Source organism: Nycticebus coucang, chromosome 1, assembly GCF_027406575.1.
Source record: "Nycticebus coucang isolate mNycCou1 chromosome 1, mNycCou1.pri, whole genome shotgun sequence".
NCBI lineage: Eukaryota > Metazoa > Chordata > Mammalia > Primates > Lorisidae > Nycticebus > Nycticebus coucang.
In genome coordinates this window covers 181,769,938-181,796,860 of record NC_069780.1, presented here as the reverse complement: position 1 = coordinate 181,796,860, position 26,923 = coordinate 181,769,938, and the positions used below count along the sequence as shown (strand labels likewise).

General features: G+C 41.9%; 1 non-coding gene across 1 annotated transcript; it reads right to left on the bottom strand.

Moving 5' to 3' along the window:
• Positions 1-24,476: 24,476 nt before the first annotated feature.
• LOC128592157 (U6 spliceosomal RNA) lies at positions 24,477-24,579 on the bottom strand. Its single transcript, XR_008381784.1, has one exon. It is a non-coding gene; the product is annotated as a U6 spliceosomal RNA (small nuclear RNA).
• Positions 24,580-26,923: the final 2,344 nt, after the last annotated feature.

Sequence of the window (26,923 nt, the reverse complement as noted above, 5' to 3'; positions counted from 1 at the left end):
GCCAACCTGGTAAACGAGAGCATCTATGCCCTTTAAGAGGTTCCCCCACCAGCATTCCTGGAACCCGATTTCTAAACCTTCTTCGCCTAAAACCTTAGGTTGCATGGCAGGAGGAAAATGACTCTTTTCAAACATTTGCTTTACAATTAAATGGACTAAAACCTATAAATAGGGGTTGGTGTGGGAGGAGGGGTACACTTAGGGAAATTCATTTCTAGCGTGACAGAGAGATCGTGAATAATGAATAAGGAGCCTTTGGCTGTAGAGCTCTTATTGAACCACAGCAATATTAGGCAGGGCTCTATATGTTCATAACAAAACGAAAATAAAGACAGAGCTTGGCCCTACTTCATCCACCAACTGGGAAATGAAATCATCAGCATGTGTTATAAGTGGTTGGCTGGTTTCCATCACATAAACACCAACTTTAAAAATAAGAAACTGAGTTTTGAAGTATGTATATATAGTGAGAGATTCTTCAGTAAACTACTTGTACAAAACTGTGTGGTCAGCAAATCTTGGTGTTTGTAGGACGACCTTGGTTTTCAATTAATTTTCCCTTGTAAGATATTTTCAAATTCCAAGTTAAAGATGACTCTGGTATAATTTTTCCCACCAAATTTAAGTAACTGAACTTTCCTTTTCTCTTATATTGGGGAAAAAAAAAAGAAAGAACAATAAAAACGATTGTCACTGTTGATAAGAATTTTCACTCTGAATCAGGATCTTCATCCAGTTAGTCAAATATTCTGCCACCCCATGATAGAACAAGTTTTCCTTGAACTGCAAAAAGTTAAAGATAAGCTGTCCTTAATAATACACTTCTTTCTCCAAGTTCATATGAGAGAGAACATTAATGAGTTTATCTAAAACATTCTTATTTTCACCTGACAATTGGGATGTAGAGTTCTAAAACTTGTCCACCTGCTGGAGGAGAGACAGTACTATTATATCTTTTCTCAATTCATGTGCTAAACTTCAAAAAATGCCAGGTCATTTTAGTATTTCCTGAATTTGATAAATAAGCCCATTTTTGAAAAAAAAATCAACCCATTTAATGATTGCTTCGTATTTAAAACATGTATTCAACTTCAATTTTCCAAGAACACTATTTCATTTCATGGTGGCAATATCTTTACCTCCCCACCAGTGATTATTTTATTGTTTAACTTCTCCAGTTCTAGTTCAGTTTTTTTCAGATGTGGTAATCAAAACTGAAGTACATGTTCAGGGGCCTACATCTCATAATGCCCATTTAATTCCAACGCATTATAATCTTGTATAAAGGAAGCAAAATGCCTTCTGTCTTATTTCTATTTTCTTTCCAAATGACATATACTACCTTTTTAAAAATTCATCTCAGAGTATTATGCAAGGACAAGTATTTTTGGTTACGTGAATCGCTTTTGTGCAGTTTGAGTCCAAGTTATAAAGTGTGCCCATCACCCAGGTGGTAAGCCTGATACCTGTTGGTAGGGATTTCCTCCTCTCCTCCTGCCACCTCTCGGCTGCTTGCTTTCTTTTGAGTTTTACTACAACTTGCACCTGGGTGTTGATCAGTTAGTTTCAATTTTATAGTGAGTACATGTGGTGTTTCTTCTTCCATGCTTGCGATACTTCACGTAAAAGAATGGTCCTCTGGGGGCGGCGCCTGTGGCTCAGTCGGTAAGGCGCCGGCCCCATATACCGAGGGTGGCGGGTTCAAACCCGGCCCCGGCCAAACTGCAACCAAAAAATAGCCGGGCGTTGTGGTGGGCGCCTGTAGTCCCAGCTGCTCGGGAGGCTGAGGCAAGAGAATCGCTTAAGCCCAGGAGTTGGAGGTTGCTGTGAGCTGTGTGAGGCCACAGCACTCTACTGAGGGCCATAAAGTGAGACTCTGTCTCTACAAATAAATAAAAAAATAAAAAATAATTAAAAAAAAAAAAGAATGGTCCTCTGTTCCATCCAGGTTGTTATAAAATTTAATCAGTTCATCTTTTTGTGGCTGAGTAGTACTCCATGGTATATATACATATATAATACTTTTTATTAACCCGCTCATGTATTGATGGGCACTTGGGTTGGTTCCACATCTTTGCAATTGTGAATGGTGGTGCCAAAAAAATTGAGTGCAGGTGCGCTGGTGTCCTTTTGAAAAATGGCCTTTTTCCTTTGGGTAAATACCCTGCAGTATGATTGCTTCATTAAATGGTAGGTCTATTTTTAGTTCTTTGAGATACTACCATATAATTTTCCATGGAGTTTATACCAATCAAAAATTTAAAGTTCATGTTGAAAATTATATAAATGCCCACTAGAAAGGAGAATTAAAGCCATCAAAAGGGAAAGCTCAGAAACCTAGCAGAAATGTGTACGAAGTCTATCTACATCCAACAACTGGAAAGAATGAACATAGGGATGCAATGAAGCCCGTAATATTTTAATGACTTATTAATATTTTAATGACAGTAAAAATAAGGCTTTGGATTCTTTACAAATCTAGCATTTAAACTGATCACTGAAGTTGCATATCAGAAAATAAAAAGAATATTAATAAAAAAAGTTTATTTGGTGGCTTTTTACTATTGGGAATGAAAGAAGCCCTCTTGTGGTCAATCTAAAAAATGCAACCTGTGTTAACTTTGTCATCAATTCCAGGGCTTAGTTTTGTAATAACCAGACTAACGTTTTAAGTCACAAAACAGATTTCTGCCAATGCTTTGCCATCAGGAAAAGGATAATGCAAATTAAAAAAATAGTGTTTTAACATATACTCTTAGAGAATTGAAGGGCTAAAAAGAAACAGATTAATTATAAGTAAGTTTTAATGAAAGCCAAATAACAATCACATCATACAGGTTTTGTAACTGTTCCCTTTTTGCTCCAACTTTATTGTGGGTTTTTGAAAATTAGATGTTATATCATAATGTGATGATAATTGTATAACTTGGGTCCTTAAGGCCATAAAACATTGTGGATTTTGAAGGCAATAAACTGTGGTAAGATCATAAGCATCTAGGATCAAAAGAACTGGTTTAGTTTGCACAAAATCAATTTTGAATGAGATAATTACAGATTCATAGGAAGATGCAAAAAACATGGACAGGGAGATCCCACACACCCTTCACCCAGCCTCCCCCAATGGTTGTGTCTTGCGTAACTAGTGCAACATTCAAACCAGGAAAATGACGTTGGTACAGTCCATAGAACATTTTTCACCTTTTCCCAGCTTTAAAACACTCACTTGTGCATATGTGTCTGCGTGTATAACGTTCTGGAAACTTTATCGCGTGTATTTGCGTAACCACGACCGCACTGAAGACACAGAAGTGTGCCATTACCACAGGACCTTGCTGCGCCTTCATCCCCACAGCCAACTTCTCCTCCATCAATGCCTGCTCTGGGGCAATCACTGATCTGATAATTGTTGAAATTTCGTTATTTTGAAAATGTTACATACATGGAATTGTACCTTTCGAGATGTACTTTTTTTTTACTCAACATGATTCCCTCAAGATCCATGCAAGTTGCTCATTTCTTCTTGTTGCCGGGTTGTACTCAGGGTCTGGATACACCACAGCTGAACCATTGCCTGCTGAAAGGCATTTGCGTTGTTTCTAGTATTTGTGATGAATGCCAGCAACTGTGAACCTTCTTGTACAGGCTTTCACAAAATTACCAACTGCTGATGAAAGAAATCACAGAAGAGTTAGTAGCTTTTTTAACAAAGGAGAACCCACTCAATTTCTTCAGCTGCAAATAGCAGGAGTTAATCTAATACTGAGCTTTGTTGATGGATGTGTAAAATACATGGCAAATTTGAAGTCTTTGTATGAAAGAAAGAATATAAAATATGTCAAAACTTTTATTGGCTATGGATTGAAGTGATATTACTTTGGATATATTGGGTTAAATAAAACATATTATTAAAATTAATCTTATATGTTTCTTTTTGCTTACATGACTAGCAGAATTTTTTTTTTTTTTGAGACAGAGTCTCAGTATGTTGCCCTCAGTGGGGTGCTGTGGCGTCACAGCTCACAGCAAATTCTTGCGCTCAAGCAATTCTCTTGCCTAAGCCTTCCTTGTGGCTAGGACTACAGGTGCCTGCCACAACGCCTGGCTATTTTGTTTGTTTGTTTATTTATTTGTTTGTTTAGCAGGCTGGGGCTGGGTTCAAACCCACCAGCTCCAGGGCATGTGGCTGGCACCCTAACCGCTGAGCTACGGGCACTGAGCCTAGAAAAGTTAACATTATGTATGTGGCTTATATTATTTTTCCATGAGACAATGTTGTCTGATGAGAAAATGAAGTTCTAGAGCAGCTAAGAAACTTGCCCAAAGTCAAACTGCAAATATTTCCCATGATGTTGTCTGTTTGTGCTTGATTTTATTCCAATGACTACTAATTGGCTACGTATCAGTGTCATTGTCCGAGTCCAGTCCTTGCTGCTGTGACAGAATACCCGAAACTGGGAAATTTATAAAGAACAGAAACTTATTCTCTTACACTTCAGGAGGCTGCGAAGTCCAGGATCAAACCACCAGTAGATTAGTGCCTGGTTTCTCTGCTTCTAAGATGCTGCCCTGAATGCTGTGTTCTCTGGAGTAAAAGTAGAGCAGAGAACCCACTTCCACAGCCGCTTTCAGGGGGGCACGAATCCATTCATGAAGACAGAGCCCTCACGACTGATGCACACCTCCCGTAGGCCTTACCTCCTGACACCGCCATTGGGGGATAAGTCTCAATATGAGGTTTGAAGGACACAAAAAACGTCCAAACAATTGCAGTCAGGATTCTGCTTTAGATTTATGAAGGCAGGAGGGGACCCTAGTGTGTCTCTTGATGGGCCGACAGAGGCTGCTCGCGCGGTGGGTGATGGGTTCCATTTCGGGATGCTGATGATGTGCGACAACTTGCTTTAGTCCCTCTTCTCATGTTCCACCTGCTTTGCCTTCTGCCTTTCGCTTTCCTCTCTGTGTCAGTCCGGAAAGCAGATCCCATAAGCTGCATTTTAAAACCTATTTAAAAACCACAGTATTTGTACCGTGTCCCAAACACGTACAGCTAATAATGGCTAACATTTACCGGTGTTATGCTTATCCGTCTCCCATGGATGATATCATTTAGTCCTTGCAATAACCCAGTGAGGTGCATACTAGCGTGGCTCCATTTTACAGACGAGGAAACTGAGGCTAGAGAGGTCACATACTTTGCCCAAGATGCACAGGCCCAAAGGGTGTCCGCCAGAATTCTCATCTTTGATCTCGAATTCTTGCTCTTGATCACTATCATGTGTTCCTCTTAAAGTGGGTGAACTGCTTAATGAGTCCTTAGTGAGTCATCTGTTCATTCGCATTAGAAATTTTATTCAAAGATTAAATACTTACATTATAAAACATCTCTGTAAAACCCTAAAAGCTTAACTGTACACAAATTGTACATAAATCACACAATATACACCATCTTGAAGGTGACTCTGGGGCCTATGAGCTTTCCTCTGATCCAGTTCGGGATGTATTCTTTTCAGTGGAAGATGTCTGTACCCACATACCCCAGAGCGATAGTGAAGGATTTTGCCACAGTTTCTTTAATTTTATCTGCAATTCACATGCTTATGTAAATAAGCATGTTTGTGTGGAAGGCTGGTGTTCCCCATCCACCATTGGTGCAAAACCTTAGCTATCCTACCTGATCCTGGAATGATTAAATATCAGCACCAAAGGAGACTGGTTTTCTACTACAGAGAACAGCAAATGCTTCCTGAAAAATACTGCATAATTAATATTTTAGACATTGCAGCACAGAGAGTCTTTGCTGCAACTGTTTCTACTCTGCTGTAGAATGAAAGCAGCCCTAGCCAGTATGTGAAGGGAACCTGCAGGTCCTGCTCACTAAGGGGTCATGAGACCTGAACCAAGGTGTCTTATAAAACAGGAGCTTAAACCAGCTGGAGCCAAGATGGTGATGAAACACAACCTCAAGTTACCCTCCCAACTCTTTATACATGTATCCCACCTTACACTGCATTAAACTCCCACCAGGGCCATGACAGTGTACAAATGCCATTGGAACTCTAGGACGTTACCCTATTTGGTTTAAAAAAAGAAAGAACCCTGGGCAGCGCCTGTGGCTCAAAGGAGTAGGGTGCTGGCCCCATGTGCCGGAGGTGGTGGGTTCAAACCCAGCCCCAGCCAAAAACTGCAAAAAAAAAAAAAAAAAGAAAGAACCCTCAGTTCTGGGAACTCCCCATACATTTCTTAGAAATCTTATGCATAATCTCTCTACTTAACTCAAAATTAAATCCAAAGTATAAAACAAGACCCCAGAAACTCACATGGTGCTGCTTTCTGTAGCCGCTGCTCTATTTATGGGGCAGCCACATTCCTTTTTTCTTTTCTTACCTCAGTAAACTTGCTTTTGCCTCACTCTGTCAACTTGCTATTGAATTCTTTCCTGCATGAAGCCAAGAGCCCAGTGGTCTTCAGGCCAGACCCCAGTTTTGGGTTCCACTTTCCTGTATCAAAACGGCATGGCTATGTATCAATAAAACTTTATTTACAAAACCAAGGGTTCATAGTTTGCTGACCCCTGTTCTAGCATAACCCTTTTCTTTTATAGTTAAAGAAAGAAGACTGGATAAAGCCATTTGCTCAGTTTAAAACAAAGGCTTATTGTAGAACAAGGTTTAAAAACCAGACCTCTTGGCAATCAGCATTTTGTCCTACTATATTTACATTTAATTTCTTTTCTCCACATCATTTTAAAACCTATAAAAATTTTAAACCTTCAGAGAGATGTAAAGGATAATATGAAAATCAGCTGCATGTGACCATTGCAAGCCTAAGGAAGAAATTTACAAATAAGATCAAAGCTTCTCCCGTACCTCTTGCCAGCCTCTGCCCACCCAAGGTAACCATTGCCCCAACTTCGACGTGCATCACGTTCTTGGCAGCCTTTATCTTTTGCAACATACATATGTCTCCCAAAACAATAAACAACACTGTTTTTACACATTATTAAAATAAGCATATGGTACCAAACTCTATGTATTGTATTCTTCATCTCTCTTTCAGAATGAATAATAAACAATAATTTTAGAGAAATATATTTTTCCTAATAGCAAAAAGTTAGAGACCTAAATTACTATGAGCAGGACATTAGATAACTAACATTAGGAAAATGATTTCACCCTGAAATTCCTGATTAGGGAGGGATCATTTATTCAAGAGAGAATTAGCAACAAGGTATGCATAGAATATTTTTGGAATCTAAGTCCACTCATAAAGATGTGGGGCCAACTTCCAGCTGTGTGACTTGGGGCAAGTTACACACCCTCTCTGTGCCTCAGTCTGTTACATTGAAGCGAGTGATTATACTCACCCTTTATGGCTGTAGTGATGGGTAACGGAGTTAACAGATGCAGCTTACCTACAACAGTGCCTGGAATACGACGTTAGCTCTTATTGTATTTAAAGTTTAAACCTTTAAGCTTCCATATTAGGAGTAAAGATCATGAAAATGCACTGACTGGTACAGTGGATGTTACTTGATTACGGGGAGTTGCTAATTCTTTAGAGTCAGAGCCAACATAAACTTGAAAATCACCTTATAAGTTGGGAGAGTATTGCTGAAGGACGTATTTCTGAGTAGCAAAAATAATAGTAAGTATAAGAAGAGATACTGTTACCGGCCGTGTGTGTCCCGCCTGCCGCCCATTCATATGTTGAAATTCTCATCTCCAATATGATAGGACTTTTTGAAGGTAATAAGGGTTAGATGAAATCATGAGGGTGGAATTAGCGTCCCTATAAGTGGAGACACAAGAGAGCCCGCTTCTTTTCTCTCCGCTCTGGATCACATGAGGATAAAATGGGAAGACTGATGTCTGCGTGCCGGGAAGAGAGCCCTGGCTGCCCATGCTCTTCCTTACAACACCAGGGTACCAGATCGCAGTGTCTCAACCTTTACTTCTCAGTCTCCAGCACCCAGAAATTAATGTCCTGTTATTTAAGTCATCCAGTCGGTGATATTTTGTTGTAGCAGCCTGAGATGGCTAATACAGAGACTGTTCATTTCAATCCACAGATGAATACTGAGAGGAAAACAGCATGGCACCCGAGAGCCAGAGAGAATCCAGGCTTCCCTGCACAGAGCCGGGAGCCTCGCAGGCCGGTCCTGGACGCTGTCCACGTCTGCATCCTTCGCTGTAAGATGCAGATAATGACAGGCCAAGCACAGAGGGTGGCTGTCAGCCCAGGGCAACAGTTAGATGCTGCTATTACTGTTGCTGTTGTTGAGATTATTACAAGGTACAAATTTAGTGGCAAAATGACCTGTGTGCAGGGGACTTGGTTTACTAAATGACTGTTTCTCAAAAAATGTAGAGATTCTGTGGGAAAGAGACAGCAGGACTCTGAGACGCCAGCAGTCCAGCAGGAACCGCTGGCCTCTGGGTGTCCTTTCTCCAGATGGGCCACCTTAGGGCAGACTTCACTAGAAAATGCATTCTTGGGTTTGTTTGCTTCTGCTGTTGAAAAATGACGTGAAGAAAACAGAGGCACAAACATCTTTCTTAAAGGATGGCAATTAGTTGTATGAGGAAAGGATCAAGGATTTGGGGTGGTTAGGTCAGGAGAAACACAGACTGAGGAAGGTTTGATGACAATCTTTAGGTAAATGACAGGTTTTAACGTGGGGAATGTGCACAGCTTTTCATCAGTTTTGTGAAGGACAAAATTAGTGGACATGGACTTCAATTAAAGAGGAGGAGTTCCCATCCATGACAAGTTCCCAAAAGTTACAGCAACAAACGAGCGAAGGAATAGGAGGTGACATCCAGAGAGCTGAAGAGAAACACAGACAAAAGTACGTCATTAACATAACTTATTCTAAAAATCTCCTCCCGGCTGGTTGTAGTTGTGGGATCTGATTCTAGGCAAAGAATGTAAAAGTTAGACCAAAAGTTCAGATCATTTTCTTATTTTCAGTGTAAATGGAGCAAACTAATCTTTTTCACTTACATCTTGGAATTTTATCAAGATTCTTTCTTTTTGTTTTTTGGACACAGAGTGGCTAGAGTCTTGTGGCATCAGCCTGCATCTTAGCAACCGGAAACTCCTGGGCTCAAGTGATCCTCCTGCCTCAGCCTCCCAAGTAGCTGGGATTACAGGCACCCACACCTGGTTAACTTGTCTGTTTCTACTAGAAATGGGGTCTTACACTTGCTCAGGTTGGTCTCAAGCTTCTGAGCTCAAGGGATCCTCCCCCCTCGACCTTTCAGAGTGCTAGGATTATAGATATGAGCCACTGCACCCAGCCAAGTTTCTTTCTTCTTGCATCTGGTTTCTCTTGTCCTTTCGTATCTCTGGTTCCATTTGAGGGCGCTATTAGATCTGCCTCAGATGTTTATAACTACCCAGATGTTCTCCTTAACTCTGTCTGTCCCTGGGGACTCACCCCCATGTCTTAGGCCTACTTGTTTCCTTCCTCCATTCTCTAAATACTCCACGTGGCAGGTATCTGCTTCCTCTTTTATTATCCCGATTTGTAACACTTAGAACCAAGGGTGCCTCTATAGCTTCTGTGGTTGTTATGTGCCTTTGCAGTCTGCAGCCGGTTTGAAACTTCCTACATTGTGTAATCCACATGCACGTCCATGAGGTACTTCCAAGGTGTGTTTTCTACCTATGTACATTCTCAGTCCTTTGACAAAAGTATAAAGTTTATTCAAAAATAATAACTTAAATATAGCATGGTAGGGTATGGGCTTGGCAAACCACTGCCTGCCCATCCGTTAAATATGGCCCTCCATCTGTTTTTGTACAGCCCTGGGGGTAGGGGAGGCTTTCACTTTTTTAAATCTTTGAAAAACACGGAGTGGTAAGTCCACTCTCAGCTGGTATGCTGGGTTCTCCTGCTCTTTTGAGCTATGGGAGAAATGAAACCATGTGGCAAAGTTGGAGAGAAAAAGCATGTGAAGTGGTGGAAAGCGGGACACTCTACCTCGTTTCTGATAAGAGTTTAAGATGTCTGGAAGTGGAAATTCACATTCGCAAGAATTAAGCAGTGCTTTTAGGAAATATTCCTTCAACTTAGTACAGTGCTCCCCCAGACCCACAGAATGGCGCGTGTGTCTCTGTGTGTATTATAACATAGGACTTATAAACATTTAATTAATTAATTAGTTAATTCATTTACTTACTTATTTATTGTTTATTTTTGCTTAGGGAACCACACAATGGACCAGGACCCGAGACACCAAGGTTGCAATCTCTTCTCTCATCCTGCACATGATAATACAGTAAATAACAATCGATGTCCAGGGCAAGAGTTCAGTTGAATTCAACACTCATTTCTTGAGCACCCATAAGGGGCTGGGCACTGAGCAAGGTGATGAGGATGCAAAGCAGAATGAAACTCTGTTCCTGGATTCAGGAGATTAGAGTAGCACGAACTAGTGGAAAATCCTATCATCTGGAGACTTACTTTCTGTGATCAAAACAGTTGGTACGTGACCCAGCGATTCCATTCCTACGAAAAAACCCCGAAGAATTGGAAACAGGTACTCAAACAAATAGTTGTAAAAAATGCTCATAGCAGTGTTATTCATAATATTCAAAAAGCAGAAACAGCCTTGTCCCTCAGAGGTTGTAGAATAAACACGCGTGGCACATGCATATGACGGAAATACTACACCCTAAAAAGGAATGACGTTGTGGTGACGTGTGCTACAACGAGAATGGACCCAGGAAATGTGCTCAGCGAAAGGAAGCAAACGAAAAGGCTCACGTAGGACACGCCTCTGCTTCTCTGAAATATCGAAAATAGGCAAATTTACGAGAGAGGGAAAGCAAACGGCTGGTCGCCAGGGCTGGAGGCAGGGGGACGGCTTAGTGGGGACATGGTTTTCTTTTGGTGTCACGATATCTTGGCGCCAGACAGAGGTGGCAGTTGAACAACACACAAATACACTAAATGCCACTGAATTGTACACTTTCACATAGTTAATCGTTGTGTTATCTGACTTGCACCCCCCAAGCATCCTAAATCGGTAGGCAGGTGATTTGCAGTAAACACAACCACCACCATCATAGTATTTTGCCAAAATCTGTGCTGGCTACGAAACTCCTCACGTGGATTTTCCTTGTGGAATCCACAGATGAAGTTGATAAGGGAGAAACTGATGGTGTTGGGCTTTTACAAGTGGGAGCTCCGGTGAACGTTGCAGTCAGGCAGGTGATGTCTCAGACGTGCAGCTCTAAGAGGCAGAGGTCAAGTTCACACTGAGACAGACGCCGACTCATCGGCCCTGTGCTCTGGCTCGTCCGTGGAACCCCTTTGTGCCTTTGCCCTCTACTGTGCCCTGTGCCTTTTCTAGACACGTCCTGCTTCCTACTTTTCAACTTGTGGGCGAATCTTTGGGTTAAAGGACGTGAGAACAGTGAACTTCTATTTCATATACTGATTACAGGCTTTCTACCTACTGGTTGTAGAGCAGGGGCTCAGGGCAATGTGTCCTTAGCAGACCCTGTGTCTCTTCAGCCCCAAATTGTTTCCTTCTAGATGAACTCTCAATGCCCCTGTCAGATGCCAGCACCTCCACTCAGGCACAGAAGCACCCCCTCGCTCTGTTGTTCTGGACACGCTTCATCAGTACCATTTTCTTTTTCTCTTCTCCCCACCCATTTCTCTTTCTTCAGGGGGATTTCCACCAGTGCGTTTATATCTCATCCATTCCACAGCTGTCCTCTTCTTCTGTTTTCTTTTATAGCAAAGATCCTCATGGTGGTTTTCAGCACTCACCGCCTCCAGTTCACCCCATGATCTTCTTAGCAGATCCTCTGCTCAGGTCTTTGCCCCACCTCCCACCAAGACCTCTCCAGATCAGGTCCCCAGGATTCCCACACCCTCATTTCCTGCTTCATAGCAGGGTTCCTGCTGCACTTCACCTTTCTACAGCATTTGGTACAATGACCTCCCCTTCCCCTTGATGCTTCCTTCCTTTGACTTCTAGAACATCCGCTTTCCTTATTTTCTTCCCTACTCAGCCCCCAGTGCGGGTTTTATCAGTTCTCCCGGACGTGTTGGATGCTAGACCCAGAGCTGCAGCACCCAGACCTATAGCACCCAGAGCTGCAGCACCCAGAGCTTCAGCACCGAGACCCACAGCACCCAGAGCCACAGCACCCAAACCTGCAGCACCCAGACCCACAGCACCCAAACCTGCAGCACCCAGACCCACAGCACCCAGAGCTGCAGCACCCAGACCCACAGCACCCAGAGCTGCAGCACCCAGACCCACAGCACCCAGAGCTGCAGCACCCAGACCCACAGCACCCAGAGCTGCAGCACCCAGACCCACAGCACCCAGATCTGCAGCACCCAGACCCACAGCACCCAGGGCTGCAGCACCCAGACCCACAGCACCCAGATCTGCAGCCTTGAGCTGCTTCTCTCTGTGCCACTCTCTTGCTAATGCCACCTTCTATCATGACCTCAAATACCATCTATGTGCTGACGACTTCCAAATTCGAACATTCGGCTTGGTTGCTCTCCTTAACTCCATCCTCACATATTAGAGTGTTTACCATGGTCCCCCATATCAAGGGGGATACACTCCGTGACTCCCAGTGGAGTATGGCTAAAGCTTTGGATAATACAGAATCCTGTGTACACTATAATTTTTCCTAAACACATATACCTATGATAAAGTTTAATTTATAAATTTGGCACAGTGGGTGATTGACTATAGAGTAGAACAATTGTAACAACATGCCGGCATCACTACTCTTGATCTTTGAGGCCATTATTAAATCAAATAAGGGCAACTTGAACCCAAGCACTGCGAAACCTTAATAGTGGATCTGAGAACTGAAAAGCTACTATGTGACTTAACAGGCAGGTAATGTAGACAGTGTGGATATCGTGGACAAAAGGATTATTCACATCCTGGGTGGGACCGAGTGGAATTGTGTAAGATTTAATTGTGCTACTCAGAAGGTTGCACAATTTAAAATTTATGAATTGTCTATTTCTGGAATTTTCCACTCAATATTTTCTGAGCACATTTGATGTGGGGCAACTGAAACTGAAGATAAGAGGGGACAAGTGCATTTGATATCTCCACATGAATGACCTAAAGTGTTTAAAACTGAGTTTCTCAAATTGCCTGTACTCATGGAACTTCGCATCTCAGTGGACAGCGATGCCAGAGCCCCAGTTGCTCAGGCTAAAAACCTGGGGTCATTTTGCATTCCTTTTTTTTTCTCACTCTCCCATTCAATCTGTCAAGAAAGACTGTCAGCATCTAACTGAAGAAGGGACACAAAGGCTCTGCCTGCTTAGCTGCACAGACTAGGATCCTTTGGAAGTTTTTGTCTGTGCAAAAGCCCTGACGCCTAGCAGCAGAACCACTTCTACTTAGAGGAATAAAGCAAAGGTGGCCTTGTTAGGTTGCCTAAAGTCAAGAGCAACTGAGCTTGAACTACAGCTTCTAAACATTCTAGGTCCCAGTGCTCCATGTTTTCAAATAACTAATTCGATATATTGGTAGACTATAGAAAGGGCCAGCAATTCTGTCCCTGCTTGCACCAATTGTCTAATACTGTGACAATGTTCCTCCCATGGAGACATGAAGTCTATTTCTTTATTTCTCAAACCTGAAATCTGTGTCAGTTCTGAGCCTAATCCTCAAGAGAACTTGTAATTCTCTCTCTCTTTCTCCTCCCCTCTCCCTCCCTTCTGGGCTAGTTTCCTGCAAGATGAGATTCCACCTGAAAGCAGCTACGGTATCTAGGCCTTGACTGCAGCCTCCTGCCTGAGGAGTGAATGAGGCTGACCAACTAACCACACAACCAGCAGCTGATCGTACACATAAGTAATTGAAGAAGGGAAAACAGAAGATTCACCCAGCTAAGCCCAACCCAAATTGCTGATTCACATAATGGTGAGTTAAATAAAGAAGTATTTAGACAAAGAATTTATTGAGATAATTTGCTATGCAGCAAAAACTAACTGATGAGAGACAGATATCTCTCCTTAATCTACTTTTTTTCCCCTTTTCTTTTTTCTTCCTTCCTTTTTTTTTTTTTTTTTTTGAGACGGAGTCTCATTTTGTCACCCTCGGTAGAGTGTGGTGGCAACATAGCTCACAGCAACCTCCTCAAACTCCTGAGCTCAAGAGATTCTGTTGCCTCAGCCTCCCAAGTGGCTGGGACTACAGGCCCCTGCCACAATGCCCAGCTATTTTTAGAGACAAGGTCTTGCTCTCGTTCAGGCTGGTCTGGAACTGGTGAGCTCAGGAAATCTACCTGCCTCAGCCTCTCAGAGTGCTAGGATTAAAGAGGTGAGCCACCAGGCCCAACCTTAATCTACTTTTCTTTACCTAATTTGCCTAATGATATTAAAAAAATCTTTCAGTGTAATTGTGTATATGTAAATTAATTTTACACTAATTATAAAACTATAATTAGTTTTATAATTTCAATTTGAAGTCATTAACTTCTTAAAATATTGTAATTTCCAAACCTCACAGATAGGTGCAGATTTTGTTGCTGTTTTGTTACATGACTCTTAGAGACCACAACTAGCTGCAGAAAGGCTTGTAATTTTAAAAGCCCAATGAAAGAAACTACAAAAGCAAACCCTTGAAATTTTCAAGCCCTTGACTAGACATTATGATAGCCAGCTTCTTGAAGCCTTTTATTCTAGATAGGTTTCAAACACAGAGAAAAACCCAAAGCCACAAGTAAAAAGAAATACCCTTTAGCCTCAGGACCTCACCTACTGTCTGTCCAAACATGTTATCTCTCCTCTGTCCCCCTTGGTAACCACTTTATTAGAGAACAGGGTGCTCTATTGAGCATTTCCCTGAATCTAGAGTAGAACCTCTGTAAGTTGGCCACCCAAGGGAGGTAACAAACAGGTCAACATACAGAGATGGTCAATATAAGGAACCAGGGTTAGGCTTAGGGTAAGGGTACTATATTGACACGCGCAATAGTGCACATCTGGTCTATGAAAATTAGGTCAACTTAAGGAGGTGGTCACCTATGAGGTTCTATTGTAGTTTAAAATTAAAAAACTGTTCTTTTTCATTCATCTAAAAACAAATTATTCTATTTAATTGAATTATCCTACTCATCTATTTCATTTTCATGTCAATGCTCCTTGGAGATGCTTTAGGATACTGCTCCCAATGCCAGCACGGGAAGTTTAGAAGCACCTTTCTACTGGGTAACAATTAGGGACATGAGTTTCTTTTTATTTTTTGAAAGTAAATAAATAAATGAATAAATTGTAATAAATAAATCAATTGTGGAACCAGAAGTGCATTTGCCACACAGCCTGGGCAAAAACCTTTTTGAATACCAGGAAAATTTGGGGGAAAACAAAATTCTTTTAAGAACAGTAAGAATGAAAAATAAACAGCTGTTTTTAAAGATCTAACCTTCAATAAAATAAGTTTTACCCCAACCACAATTTGGCAAACTGCCAATAACTTTCCATGGGTTCTCTTTAAAGTTTTTTGTAAAAACTCCTCCCTCCGTCCTTGTTAATAGTGATATAAAAATAAATAAATAAGTAAATCATGATATCTACTTATAAAGTCTGTTTTTTATTTTCATCAAACCTGGAGGCAAAAACAATTACTATGTCACTCTTTCCTTTTGAACTTTAAAATAATTTATTCTGGTCAGGATGGAGACTATTTCCACATAGCTGACAATAACCTCCTTAGCATAAAACAACACAAAATGCATTTTGAAATGCCAACTAAAAATCTAGTTTCTCAATAAACACAGGAAATAAATAAATATTTATTTATTATTAAATCATAGCTGTGTACATTAATGCAATCATGGGGCACCATACACTGGTTTTATAGACCGTTTGACACATTTTCATCACACTGGTTAACATAGCTTTCCTGGCACTTTCTTAATTATTGTGTTAAGACAATTATATTCTACATTTAGTAAGTTTCACATGTACCCTTGTAAGATGCTCTGTAGGTGTGATCCCACCAATCACCCTTCCTCCGCCCATCCTCCCCCTCTTCCCTATATTCTTAGGTTATAACTGGGTTATAGCTTTCATATGAAAGCCATAAATTAGTTTCATAGTAGGGCTGAGTACATTGGATACTTTTTCTTCCATGCTAATCTATTTCATAGTAATGTGGGGGTGTGTGTGACAGTAACTGGATATGTGGGCATGCATGTATCACCTTTTAATAAATATACCAAAGCCTTCTGGTGGAAAAACGTGTTTTCCTGCTGCCATATTAATGACGGAACTGAGCAAAATCTTAAGGTGATTTGGGGATAGAATCCGTGAAAGTAACCATTAAATGAAAACTGTCAGGTTAGCAAACTAACGTACGAGTTGTTTGTTTTTCCTTGGTTTGGTTCTGTGGGTAATTGTTCTTCAAATCCGTATTTTACGTTTTCTTACTCTTTTGATTACATGTGTTGTGACTAATAGTGTTACTACGCCTGACACCCAGAGAATTCAATTGCTTTATAAACACTTTCTCAGAGAAAGATTACTTTAACAAACAGCAATAAAAACAGTTCGAATTACACATCTAAGTGGAAAGAAAATGAGAATTCTTTCCAGTCTTTGTGTGTTTGTGTCCTTTTGGCAAATGGCTGCTTGCCAAATGTCTACAGTCAGTAAATGTCAAATACCACTTATTCAAAATAGCGAGAGCATCCACTGTTGGCTCACATGTTAATTCTCACAGGTTGGAGAAGTTACAATAAGCAGATGATGAAAAGCTTAACCTAGGGTCTATGTCATTACCTGCTGACCTTGCTGCAAACTCGCTCCAACGAATGTTCCCTCCAAGTTCATTACTCCACTTAGGGAGAAAGCCCCTTGAGCCATGGCCTCACGGCCTCCCCTCACCGTGACCCACAGAGACTGACCATCTGCTATAGTAACAGAATCTCTATCTGCAGGCTTTCAGAAACAAAGACAAGTGTAGGAGGTAGACTTTTGAAGAAGTAAATTGGCAGGGGGTTGTTGCTGCTGATATAATTACTCATTTGGGGAGCTTTATCACAAAGAGTTTCTTCTGGCCTCCTGGGATTCCCACAGCCACCAAAGGCTTCCGTGTTGGTGGACAAACAAGGAACTCAGGATATACCAGCCTAGTACTCCTTTTTAATCTGTCCACACTTTCCATTTTAGTCTATTCCGGGTAGTGAGGCACAAGATCATACAGGCATCTGTGATGTCATCCATTACGGCAAACCCATAAAGGAAGTTTGAAGTTGTTTCATTTGGAAAACATTTATTGTGCACCTATTGTATGAAAGGCTTCATACTAGATCCTGGTGTAAATGGAAGCAAGCCCTGTCCACTCCGAGACCATGTGCTGTGCTGACACACAGAGCTGGTGCCCAGAGTCTATCCCTTTGAATGTTGCTGGGCTCGGTGGCTCAGGCTTGGTGGCTCATGCCTGGAATCCTAGCTCTCTGGGAGGTCGAGATGGGAAGAGCTCTTGAGCTCAGGAGTGGAAGGCCAGCCTGGGAAAAAGTGAGACCCTGTCGTTACTAAAAACAGAAAAATTAGCCAGGCTGCTTGGAAGACTGAGGTAGGAGGATTGCCTGATACCAGGAGTTTAAGATTGAGGTGAGCTATGATGATTGATGATGCCACTGCACCGTAGACCAGCCGACAGAGCAAAACCCTATCTCAATGTCTCAAATAACTAAATAAATAAATAGAAAGAAAGAAAAAGAAAGGAAAAAGGGGTTCTATTACCATCACTAGAAATAGACCCAATCCTAGTTCCAGAATAGAAGTTTTATCTCCTTGCATTACTCTGAGGCCATTTTAAAATCAAATTGGATATAATTTAGAGAAAATTAAGGTCAAAAATCCATGGACATTTTGGCCTTAACTTAAAAGTATAGGTAAATTACTGTAAAGGCACATTCTTCTATTTTCAGAAAGGAGGACATCTAAGAATTTTGCATGCCCTTCAGAAGACCAAGCCTACAGGAGGCAGCTCTTTGGGCAGCAACATTCATAGACTCTTAGGCCAACCACCTACATAATTAGAAAACACTGGGGGTGGGAGTGGAACGGAGTTATTTTGAACTAAATAATCTTTTAAGTTCTACATCAAAGAATGAATTGGACCCTGGTCATAGCTGTGGATGCAACGCACATGTCTGTTTTTTCCCTCAGAGCTACAATAAAAAAATCAAAGCTCTTATTTATTAATACACTGTAGAAATGCTAAGATATACATGTTTAAAAGGCCATTGGGAGTCCGAAGAAAATGATGAAACGTGTGGGATCCTATGAAATGCAGCCAGGTGTGAACATTTTTGCCTTTCCCCAGAAAAATTCAAACTCACAGACCTTATAACTCAACATTTCAGTTCTCTCCTCGGGTCAGAGAAATACAACTAAATAAAAAGGACAATTAAATTTGAATGTTTCTGGAAGAAATGCATTTATTCTATTCTGGGGTAAGATGACAAAGTAAAACCAAATTATAAATTGCCTAATTCACAAAAGACAGTGAAGAAATTTTTGGAAAACAGATCTAGAAAAACCAAATTGAATCAACTATCCTTAAGCAAATAAGAAGGGAAAATCTTATACTAAATCTTCGAAAAGTGTTACCCAAAAAACCCCGGTGTTCCCAAAGATGGGAAGATAGCCCTCATCTCCCAGAAGCAATACCAAAACAAAAAGATGAATGGGCAAAATATTGGGAGGAAAAATCTTCATAATTTCTCCCCTATGTAAAAGGATGCATCCAGAGAGGACAGGCAGGTAACCCAGGGAACTGAAGTGGAATGTCTCCCTGGAATAGAAATTCCAACATATCTCCCTCCCGACTTGCTCACCAAGATCATTAAGGGAAAGGAGAATGTACAGGAAGCTCAGAGACAAGGCACAAAAATAAATACACAGATAAATTTTCTTAAAAGAGAAAATAAGACAAAATCCACTGCGATATGTGGGTCCAAGGCATGATGTACATAGAAGTCATACTGAAAATCCCTAGCTTCTCATCAGATTAAAATTGCCATCACAACAGGTGGGGTAGGGAATAGGAATAGCCTTTTAAAGGAGAGTCCCTGAAGCCAGACTATGTGCGCTCAAACCCTACCCCCACTGTGAAATATTAGCTCTGTAGCTTTGTGCAGGTTACTTAATGTCTCCTGCATCGGTTTCTTCATCTGTGCCATGAAAATTATTATAATAGCTACCTACAAGCATACGATTGGTCGACACAGGTAAAACACTAAGGCAAGTGCCAGGCACGTGGTAAACACTATATTTATGTTAACTATTATTATGATCATGATCATTGTCAAAGTCCATTAAATCCCCCTTCATTACCCTCTCTCTCCACCTGTCCCCACCCAGCACCCAAAAGGATGTGGAAGGCCCATCATGGGCCCAGGTATCACGTAAGTTACTGGTGATTTAAAACCAAAAGACTCAACTCCTGGCTTAACCAAGCCCTCAGTCTTGGGGAGGGGAAGCAGGCACATAATTCACCCAGGCTCCAGCAGTGGTGGTTCCTGTACATGTGTGACAGGGAACTTGAGCCCTGGGGGGAGATTTATTGGAGAGGTTTCCCCACTGCCATCATGAGCCACCTGCCCCACGAAGGTAGGGAGGAGCCTCCACTCCATTTTCAGTGGCCAATTGTGTTTGGGTTGTTTTTATTTGAACAGTCTGCATATATCCTTGCAGCTATTCTTGCTCAGGTGTTGTCCACTAGCATTGCTCCCCTAAGCCAGCTCATTATTTCCATGCCTCTCCCACAATTTGCCACACACACATAACACAGCAAAGCACAGCAAAGTAAAGAGTAGATGAGAGCATGTTTGTCTTTTAAGCTCCTGTGCAACACTTATAAATATCTTTATCCCTGCGTCCTTTTGGGGTAGGATAGCCTTCCAGCACATATATTTTACATTCTTCAGTTTTTCATGCCTTCTTTCCATACCAATGACCCATAAGAGTAAAGAAAAAAAAGTTCAAGAGCAGGGCCACATGTTGGACGGTGTTCACTGTGCGCTGTTGCATGAACAAGGCCCCTAGAGTTGAGCAGTCCACAACCTGAACAACCGTTTGTAGCAACTCTGCCAACATGAAGTCCAACAAGAAGTGTACTTGGTACACTGAGAGCACACCAGATAGGGTGGTCAACTCTATTTGGGGAGGTCAGGTATAAGTGTACAAAACAAGTCATTATTGCCCTGGATACGAAGCATGAATAGGAGTTCTCCATTCTTCCAAAGGTTTAAGAAGGTTGTTGTATAGAGAAGCTAAATGTGAAAAGGCACAGAAACAGGAAACAGAGCAACATTCTGACATTGTGAGAAGAGCTCAGCCTGGGGACTATTTATATCAAAGGGGATAAAGGAAGGAGCAGCTGGAGGTAAAGCTGCAGAGGGGACTGTATGGGGGGACTGGCCTGTTACGCCTGTGCATGGGAGACAGTGAGGAGCCTGGGAGGGGCTGAAGCTTGGGGGATTGTGTGGTACAGGGTTAAAGCTGTACTTTGGAAAGATCACTCTCCAAATTCCAGACTAAAGTAAGGCCAAGCTGACCTGGAAGATTACTTGGAAGCTCTCGGCATAGTCTGCGAACTAAAAATGAGTATCTTTAATGATTAATGCAGAGATTTCAGAAACATCTAAGAAATGTAACAGATAAGGCAATTGGTATGGGGAATAGGCCAAAGGAAACCGAGATAACTATCAGAGCCCTGGCTCTGCTAACTAGTTATAAGGGAGTAGAGTGGGCTTGAAGGGGGAAGAAGAGATTGAATTGGAGGAGCCCTTAAGATATGTGGATAAATATACTGAGGCATCAGTTGGTTATTTGGGCCTGGAGTTCAAGAGAAAGATTTGCTGTTGAGGTCAGAGTCACAAGAATAGATAAGAGCAGACTGAAATGAGAAATGGAGACAGCGACTATGGGCTGTTTATTTTGGGAAGTTTATAAAGAAAAAAAATCAAGATACAAGGTTGAGGAAGGTATTTTTCCTAATAAAATCTGAAATATTTATGGACACAAGAAAGGGGTGAGGCAAGAGGGAGAGATTGAGATAGAAATCGGGGAAAGAGGGAACAAGATCAGGGTTGCTCCTGGTCTTGAAAGAGGGAAGAAGATCATCAGAACAAGATCAGGGTTATGCCTAGGAGCAGTGATCCCTGAAACTGCAAGTCTAAGTTGGAAAAAGAAGTCATTCACACCTAGCAACTCTATTTCTCTAGGAAATTAGAAATTAGTCATTCATTTATTTGGTCATTCTTTCAGTCACTATCTTCTGAGTACTTACCAAGGCATCATCCTTGTCCTTTTGGACCCTGAAATCTAGTGGGGTGTCAGGCAGTAATCAAACAACATACAGATAAATGCAAGGTTCCAACTGTTACAGATGCTCTGACAAATTATATGGTTCCATAAGCATTTCTGGTAAGAGGAATTGATCTACTCAGATGTCAGCAAAGCCATCCTTGCTTTGCTTCTTTTTACTTTTTACCAATTCTTCTTACTATAAACTCTTACTGGGCACAAGTGAAAGTTTTATTAACTGAAGTAGAATATGTCACTTGATGGAGTGACGTTAACTCCAATCCCTAAGTTGGATTCAACTAAAGCAGGAAGAGGAGAGGCAGACTCAGCATGTGCCAATGCCCTGTGGAAGCGTGAGGATCAGAAGTCTCAGGATCAAAGGTTGTCAGTGTAGCTGGAGCAGAAAGAGTGAGGGAGGGTGTGGTGAAAGATGAACCTGGGGACGTTTGTGGGACTGGGACAGGTAGGACCTCACAGGACACTCCACAAAGGCTCACCTTAATTTTAAAGCACTAGGAAGTCACTAAGAGTTTTAAAGGCTGAGCTCACATGATCAAATTTGTTTTACAAAATTTCATTAAGTTGATTTTAGCTGCAGCCTGGAGAAGGGATCAGAGGTGCCCAGAGGGGCCAAGGTAGACTAGTGGGGAGGCTATTTCTGTAATTCTGGAAAGTGATAGTTCAGCCAAAGTGATGATAATTCAAAGAGAAGGTAATTTCAAAAGACATTTAAGAGATGAAGTTCAATAAGGATAAGGGGGATGAGTGTTGAGACTGGCCCCTGGATTTTGGATCAGCATTGAGTTGGGTGAATTACCAAGATGAAGTACACTGGACATGGGCTGGGTTTGGAAGGAAGAGCACTTCTGGGTACATTGATTTTAATATCTTTGAGATATTCAAGAGTAGATATCAAGTAGACTTTGGCCATATGAACCTGGATCTCAAGGAAGTCCAAACTGTAGATACGAAGAGGAGGCAGCCATAGGATAAGACTGTTTAGAAAGCAGTTAGAGAGAAAATGAGAAGGCCCAGGACAGAAATCTGAAGAGCTCAAAGAGTCGGTGGCCAGATGAGAGAGGAGGAAATTGCAGAAAAGAGAAGAAATGGCCATGAAGTTAGGAGGAAAACTAAGATGGTGTCATGGCACAGAAAATAAGAGCAAGAAAGCTCCAGGAAGACCGACTGTCCAAGAATGTTGTTAAGAAGAAAGATGAGAGTTGAAGTGTCCATTGGATTGACACGGAGGCCAAACCAGAGTAACGTAAGCCAGAACACTGCGACAGGCCAAGGAGAAAGGGGAAAGGACACGGTGAGCAAGAATAATTCTGTCCAGACATTTGATTGAGTTGTCTGGTGTGAATGAAAGGACTAAAAGGTGGGAAGGTGTGTCAAGGAAGGGTGACATCAGATGGCTGAGGTTTATGAAAAAGAGACTTGATCAAGATGAAAGCTAAATAAATAAATAAACCAAGGAGACCGACTGCCATTAATTGTGGTGGCACCAGTTTGCCTGGGTGAGCTGTTCTCTCTCGTCATCATAGTCTCAGTTTAGTTGGGAAATAACAAATTGTGGTTAAAAAAGAAAAAATGAAAACAAACAAAAAAACAAACCCACAAGGAGACAATAAAGTTGAGTGGTTTGAGAGAGAGGGAAGTTCTAATTGTCTTTGGGATCCAGGCTCCATATGGAATAAATTGTTCCCTCAAGGCCATAATTAGCTGAAGATGGATGAGTCAAGGGATTAGAGGTTTCAGTAAAGACAAAAGGTATGTTTAGGGGAAATGTGTGTTAGAATAGATGAAATAAGAGGTAAAGTGAATGCGTCCATGTGGGACTCCTATTTCCCTGTCCTCTGCTCTGGCCAGACTGTTACCTGTCTCAACTCCCTGTCCGGTCAGAAACGCTGGGCAGTGAACACTCCATGGAAGAAACCCTTAGCCAATAACTGAAGGGAATAGGTGGCTGTTTAACACAGCGCCTTCCCTTTCCCCAGGTGGGATACTCTGGGATGTTCTACCCTGCTTCCCAGAGTCCCCCGCGGGAATAAGCTCCAGTTGCCCACAGTGGGCACGCAGTTGGCATCATACTTTCTATCGGCTCCTCCCTCTCATCCTCCCCTCCCTGTTGAGGTTAGCGTCCCACACGATCTACTTGCACAGAAATCCTTCCTCAGTGTCTGCTTCTTGGGGGACTCAAATCAAGACAGTGGGCTATTGCTGTTGGAGTTTTCAGAGATGATCTGTTAGGGACTAAAAAGGGTGCAGGATGCTGGAGTGCAGTGGAGTTGAGGGCCTTGGAGGTGAGTATTATTGGCTCTGCCATAGAGAAGCCTTAGAGGCCTCCATGGCTAGTGTTAGCTACATGGATGTCAAATTGACCCTAGATGTCATAGACGGTGACCTGGAGAAGGAAGCCATGAACCAAATACCAAGGTTTCCTACGATGTGGGAGAAAGATCAGAACATCAGCCAATCGCTGTGGTACACAGGCATGCAGGGTAGATTAGGTGGATGACATGACCCAAAACACAGAGAGTTTTTACACAAAGGAATGGAAGCAGGCACTGGAAAGCAGGGTGAGGACAGTGCTTACTCCCCCACCTCAGATTTAACACCGTTAAGCGATCCCCATTGGAATGGGCCTAAACGAAAGAAAAAAACAGTGTCCCTAAGGGGGAACAACTGATCAGTCTGCAATGGGTCGGAGATACCTGGAAAGTCTTTATGATGAAAAGGACAAGAGGTTCCACATGAACCAAAGAGGACGACAGGGGAAAGGGTATGAGTTGGGGAAGAAATATCACCCAGAAGCTGTGCATTTCGGGCAGTGCCTCAGAGCAAAAATCTTCAATCACCTTCTGAGGCAGCGACTGGCATAGACACGGTCACACCGTGGGATCGGAGAATTGAGCCAGGCAGTTTGGCTGCCATAAGGGCTCCAAGGATTTTCTCTAAAATAGAGGCCAGTTTTATACTTATGTCATGCAATACCTCACCTTTAAAAAAATTGATGTGTAGCACATGACTGTGTAGAAATACGCAAAATAATAAAACAATCAGTTGATAAAAATCATGCCCATACTTTGGCACTGTTGCCTTTTAAAAACAGAAAATCCAGGCCTCTGTTTTGTTTTTTTTTTTCCTCAAAAATATGGAACACTTCACGAATTTGCGTGTCATCCTTGCGCAGGGGCCATGCTAATCTTCCCTGTATCATTCCAATTTTAGTATATGCTGCCAAAGCGAGCACCAGGCCTCTGTTTTTGTTGCCAATTTCTATCAAAGTAAACAGAATTAGCATCCATCAGGCTGACATGAAAAGGATTATTATTATCTGTTTAGTGTTCATTTCCTAAAGGAGTCTGCCACATAGCAACTTCTGAATTGAGTTCAGTCCGTGTTCTTTGAGGTATTAGAGAATTTAGTGCAGAGCAGTTTGATCTAATAATCCTGGCAAAGGACTTGCGTGTCCTGGGAAGATGACCCCATGATGCTCTGTGCAGACTCCCCTCAGGAATGAAGGCTTCCTACCAGCAGCACTGCAGGCCCGAGGGCCTCCCCATGGGCACCCTTGTGAGAATCAAAAGGAGCTTGGTCACTCAAAGTCACCCCAGGATTCCTGCACCCGGTGACTCATCTCCATGGGGGTATAAAGGCCACCTCGGGTCAACTCCGTGGGGCCACCCTGACTTCAGTGCACCTCTGGTCTCTGCCGAGGCCTTTGTCAGGACTGCATCGCAGCTCAGCTTCTCCTTCACTCAATCCTGCTTTCGTCCTTTCTCTTTTTCAATCTCTGAAAGGCTCCCTAATAAATATCCTTCATTTAATCTCTGTCACAGAGTTCTGACGTGGCCCTTAAACAAGTAAAACTTAGTGAAAGTTGATCTGATGCTGCAACATTGCTTAATAGAAAAGTTGGTATCATTTGCTAAGTACCATGGGAAGTGGGGTGGGGAAAGAGCTTTTGTGCCTACTCATTTGCACTTGGAACTGAATTCTCACCTAATGTTTTCTCTGGGGAACAAATACGGCAGAACCTGCATGAGTTGACCACCTGCCTGCAGTGACCACTTCCTGAAGTTGACCTAATTTCATAGAACAGACATGAACCTTATGTACATATCAGTGCAATAGGCCCAGTTCCTTAGGGTGACCACCTCTGTATGTTGACAGTTTGTTACAGTCCCTTGGGTGGTCAACTGACAGAGGTTCAAAGGCAGTCTCAAGATGAATGAGATAAAGTAAGAGAAGAGCACGTCAGCCTAAGATTCAGATCATGTAGCTCTGGCCTCCATTCTGACGTCTACTTGCATAAACAGCTTTATCCTCGTTGGCTTCAATTTGTTCATCTACCTAGACCAGTGCTTCTCGACCTTTGTAATGGTGCAGCCCTTTAATACAGTTGAGAACGTCTGACATAAATGATCTTGAAGGTGATAAGGTAACCCTGGCTATTAGTTTTGGAGCACACGTATGTTCTGACATCCAGAAATGCAAAGAGGTTATGCGTGCCCTTTCTCAGATGATTGAACCATCATTTCATTTTGGTGGGGAATTTTAAAAGACAGGTTGAACTATAAAATCCACTCTTAAAACTTTTTAACCAAAGACAACTTTCAAATATAAATTCAGGTAGTCTCAAATTTTTAAACAAAGGGTATTACAAATGTAATTCTAAATCCATTCCATCAGTGGAAGTCAGAGTATAGATAAATGTTAGTTGGGCAGAGTGTTGTGAATGCCTTTTGAGTCTCATTGTGTCAGATACAGAGGTAACAGCTCTTCTTCCTCAAGGAGCTGTTTCACAGTGGGAAGCTTCCTGTGAAGCAGACAGGAGCGTAGATGGTGTAGTGATATAGCGTATTACACCCCTAGGATACTGTGTCGTATGTTGCCCCTGGGCTACAAGCCTGTAGTTGAATACTGCATGAAATTGGAACACAATGGTAGAGTATTTGTGTGTCTAAACATAGAAAGGTACAGTAAAATATGGTAATATAATCTTACATAGTGACCATCATATATGTGGTTCACTGCCAATGGAAATACCATTATGTAGCCCATGACTGTAGTTAAGATGATAAGTTATAAATTATGTATTTTTTATCACCTTTTTAAAAAAAAGATGAAAACAATAGAGAGTGGTTCTAAAATTCTTTGACTCTAGGGCCATTTTTCCTAGGACACGGGGCATCTTGATTTTCCCAGGGCTAGGAACATTCTTGTAGAGCTTCAGTAACAAAATTAGGATGTTCTTAGAAGTTGGTCAATAGGTGGTCAATTGGCCACCCTGTCTAACAAAGCCTGAGCACAATTTGGAAATGTTGATCTGGGTCACTAAATTACTGCTCAGAATAGAGCAACAAGAGTTATTGCCCCCATGAGGGCAGAGAAGGACTGGCCTTTAACTGTATCAGCTGGACTTGTGCTAGGCATCCGTGACTCAGCTGTGGTGGGTCTGGACTTTGCCTGTTTTCTACTATTGATGAAGCTACACAGAGAGGAAATCTGTGCTTTTCTTCCAGATACACTGAGGCTCGGAGAAATCTTTCGACCTACCAAAATTCTGAAAGAAGACTGATGGAGTCAGAA